The sequence below is a fragment of the Cebus imitator genome, unplaced genomic scaffold (assembly GCF_001604975.1).
Source record: "Cebus imitator isolate Cc_AM_T3 unplaced genomic scaffold, Cebus_imitator-1.0 Scaffold17, whole genome shotgun sequence".
Taxonomy (NCBI): domain Eukaryota; kingdom Metazoa; phylum Chordata; class Mammalia; order Primates; family Cebidae; genus Cebus; species Cebus imitator.
Genome location: NW_016107332.1, coordinates 2,451,545 through 2,455,496, shown reverse-complemented (window position 1 = coordinate 2,455,496; position 3,952 = coordinate 2,451,545). Strand labels below are relative to the sequence as shown.

The 3,952-nt window shown below is 44.9% G+C and overlaps 1 pseudogene; it reads left to right on the top strand.

The window, feature by feature from the left end:
- The first annotated feature begins 453 nt into the window (after nucleotides 1-453).
- The window catches only part of LOC108289283, a 7,233-nt pseudogene continuing 3,734 nt past the window's right edge, over nucleotides 454-3,952 (top strand).

The window sequence follows — 3,952 nt, the reverse complement described above, 5'->3', positions numbered from 1 at the left end:
ACTGCAACTCCGCCTCCCGGGCTCAAGTGATTTTCCTGCCTCAGCCTCCCGAGTAGCTGGGACTATAGGCGCATGCTGCCATACCCAGCCAATTTTTTAATTTTAGTAGAGACAGGGTTTCACCATGTTGGCCAGAATGATATCAGTCTCTTAACCTCATGATCTGCCCGCCTTGGCCTCCCAAAGTGTAGGGGGTACACAGCACTTTTGAGGTCGGGCATAGAAAAATACTGAAGCACTATGTATGTTATTTGTGCATGGCAATGAAACTCCTTGGCTCCGAAAACAGGACAGGGAGTGGAGTGTGTTGTGTGATAAGGGATGCTGAAAACAGCCTTCTGAGAATGCAATTTGAATGTGTACAAGGTCACAGGTGCCTCAGCAACCCACCTCAAATGACCATCTAGTGGATGTCTGTAGTTAATACGAGCCCTTTCAACAAATACTTGGTAGATGGATGCTGGGGCAGACTCTTGGAAGAGCTACCCTCTATCCCTGCTCAGCTGGCACTGTCTGAGTACTTTGTTCTTGGCATTCACTGCAAGCCACAGGCGCTGCAACTGGTGCCCTCTACATGATCGCCTTAAATTTATGCATGAAGGTGAAGAGCTCATCAATTTTCAGGGAATTCTGGTAAGAAACAGTCCTGACTCCCATTAGGAGGATGGGACGCACACATAAAATATCAGGGGCTAGATTATCATGGATCAAGAAATGGCCAAAGAGCAGAATGTATTTTTTAAAACAGTGCAACAGCTACTTAAGGCTATTCAGTGCACTACAGAGCCTGGAGCTCTACACAAGCTTGTGCTCTAATTCAGCGGGAATGCCGTTGGTTTTCTGATCAAGGAACCTTAGATTTAGAGTTATGGGAGCAGGCAGGTCGCTGCCTGAGAAGAGGATATGAGCAAGGTCATTTTACTAATGTTACATTTTGACCACCTGGGCGCTGGTACGCTCTGTGTTGTATCCTATCTGCCAGACTGTGGTGAGTCAAACTGCCCATCTTCTCCATTTGAAGGTAATTCAGGAGATTTAAACAGGAAAAACAGAAACCAGAACAACAGGGAGACACTTCTCTCCCCGTGTCGTTCCCTTCTACGGGGAATAAGAAAGAGGCTTTTTCTAGTGAGGATAAGGACTGACTGCAGACTTTTCCTCCCCCAATAGAAAAGCTATTGCCCTCTTTTCCTCTACCCTTAAAGGGACCTGCATCTGTTGGCCTTGTTCAGGCAGCAGCACCTCTCATCCCCCTTAAGGAGATTGGAGGCAGTCCAAGGGATGGTTCTTGGATAAGACACTGGGCAGCAAACGTCTACATGATTGGGTGGCCGCGTCTCCTTGACAAACTCCCCTGCTGGAGCAGTGCTTCCAGGAGGGAAGGAAAGTGGCTAATTATGATTGTTTTTCTAATATGCAAGTTCTCGCTTCTTACATCCAGCATCGGCCTTTCTGGCCTTGTCTTCTGTTTCCCTGGAGCATAAGGGAAAGTTGCATGCTGCCTTCTGGGTTTTATCCCAGAGAGCTCTGGCTTTCTTGCTGCCCACAGAGGCCTGGGGCAGGAGAGTTGCTAAGATGCCATGGAGTGCCCATTTGGTCACTGGCAGCCTAGGCAAGTTGCCCTTTCTGGGTTTGTGGTGACAGAGGGGTGCCAAGAGGCACAGGCCATGTTCCCAGGTGGCTGCAGTCAGCTCCAGCCTGGTCCTGATAATTCTCTTCACCATGGTCACTTGCCTTAGTAACTGTGCCCAGAAAGGGGCTGCTGCTTGCTGTGCTGCTGCTTTTCCGACTTCTACCCTTCCCTGCTACCCCTAGCATGTCTCAGCTGACAACCAATTCCTTGTCTTCCCTGGATCCCTAAGGGAAGGTCTAAGAAACAGTCCACATGCACCCCAAGCTTAGTAGCCTAAGGTGGGCACAGGGGTGTGGAGCAGCCTAGAGTACCGAGCTCTGGGAGAGAAGCCTGCTAATGAGGGACACTTTCCCCTAGCCACATGTTACATGCTAAATAAAGGTGGAGGAGCTCTACCAGCTGCTGTTGTCTTCAGAAAATAGATGCAGTAGTGAGGAATTTTTTTTTTTTTTTTTTTTAATGTTTAAAAACACCATGGCTGGGAAACTTCAAAGCAGACCCTATGCTACATGTCTGCTCCTCTCCTGAGCCTCTCTGCTTGGGGGTGGTAAAAACAATAAAAAGCGCAGTGTATTTTCAGAACCTTACCTTACAGGCTTGGATCCCAGCGTACGTGGTCTGGAGGATGAGGCGACTGCTTTTCTCCCAGCCTGTTACCCTCTTGCCTCCAGTCTCCGTGCTTATATACACGTACTTTACCACCTGGTTATTTTCTGGCCTCTTGCTGCTACTTGTAGTCTTCCTTCCTTCCTCTCAGGGCAAGAGCAGCAACAGGTGGCAGGCTATTAAGAAAGAGGCTGCTTAAGGAGCCCGGAGCAGATGGGAAGAAACTGGCCACAGCCCTACTTTCCCAAGCTCAGTTCTAAGACGTTCCAGCTGAGGGCTAATGCAAGTAAATAGCCAGCACCTAAAGACTTTTAAAACAAGTTTTTCTTCTTTTTTTTTTTTCTTCTTTTTTTTGCACACTTAAGCTAACTCAATGCAGGTTTATTATCCTTGCAACTTGCAGTCACATTCTAATAACTTTCAAGGGCCAAAATATGGTAAAAATCACTTAAAATATCCATCCCTTCCATGCCTTAGTTTGACAGGTAGGCTTTATCTTTTGCCATTTCTGTATTTTATGTGCTATTTACCTGTCTCATAATCCCTCAAAACGTATACAAAAGACCACAGATTTAATGGCTTCTCTTCTCACAAAGGGGTGCCAGCATTGTATCCAGTTACCAAGATATAATCCAGCTACTCTTTTCCTACCATTAAGCAAGGAACAATTTCATACTCTCTTAGCTTGTAATTTTAATTGGCAAGTAGCAATGGCTGACTCTATTGGTAATATCAGCTTCCATTTATCAGCCTCTAAGCTCCTGAACTTTCTAGAAACTGTTAAATTTGTGTCTATTGTTGTTTCTTAGCCCTTGCTTCACGCCACTACTGTCTTTACAGATGGTTCAAAAAAAAAAACCCGAAAAGATGGCTACAGTGTGGCAAGATGCCATGCAAAACTGGCAACACAAAACCCAGAAGCATTTTAAAATGCAAAAGGCAGAGTTAGGTGCCCTAATATTGGCCTTACAAACATTTCCTCACCAAGACATAGGTATAGTAAGTGATTCTGCTTATGCGGTGTATAGCATTACTCATTTAAGTCTTGCACATGTGAAGGGCATTGCTAATGAATCTCTACTAGTTTTGTTTCTTGCAGCACGAGAGCTCCTCTGTCCTGTCAACACCATCTTTACATCACCCATATTAGCGCTCATTCTAGGTTACCTGGTCCCTCATCAAAAAGGAACACTCTAGCGGATGTTCTGGTACAACCACAAATGTGGTTTGCAGACTTTCCTGCATTTTTTCAAGCTCAAGCTGACCATGCTTTTTTTCATCAGAATGCTCGCAGTCTTGAACAACAGTTTCATTTGACACTTGTTCAAACTCACATGATTATTAAAACTCGTCCTAATGGCCAATGGCATTCTCTCTTTTTTTTCCTTAGGGCTTGGTGTCATCCCATGAGGTCTGGTGCCTAATGTTATCTGGCAAACTAATGTTACTTAGTATTCACCCTTTGGATGCTTTAAATTTCTCCGCATTACCATGGACACTTATACAGTCTTAATACATGCTACCCCCTGGACTGGAGAAAAAAACTAAAGATGCGATTGCTCATTTGTTTGAATCTATTATGATTTTAGGCCTTCAACAAACTATAAAAACTGATAATGGATCTTACTATCTTAGCATTCAATTTACATATGCATTGCAACTTTCACATACAACACAAAACTGGCATCCCCAGTAAGAATCAGTCAGGCCATT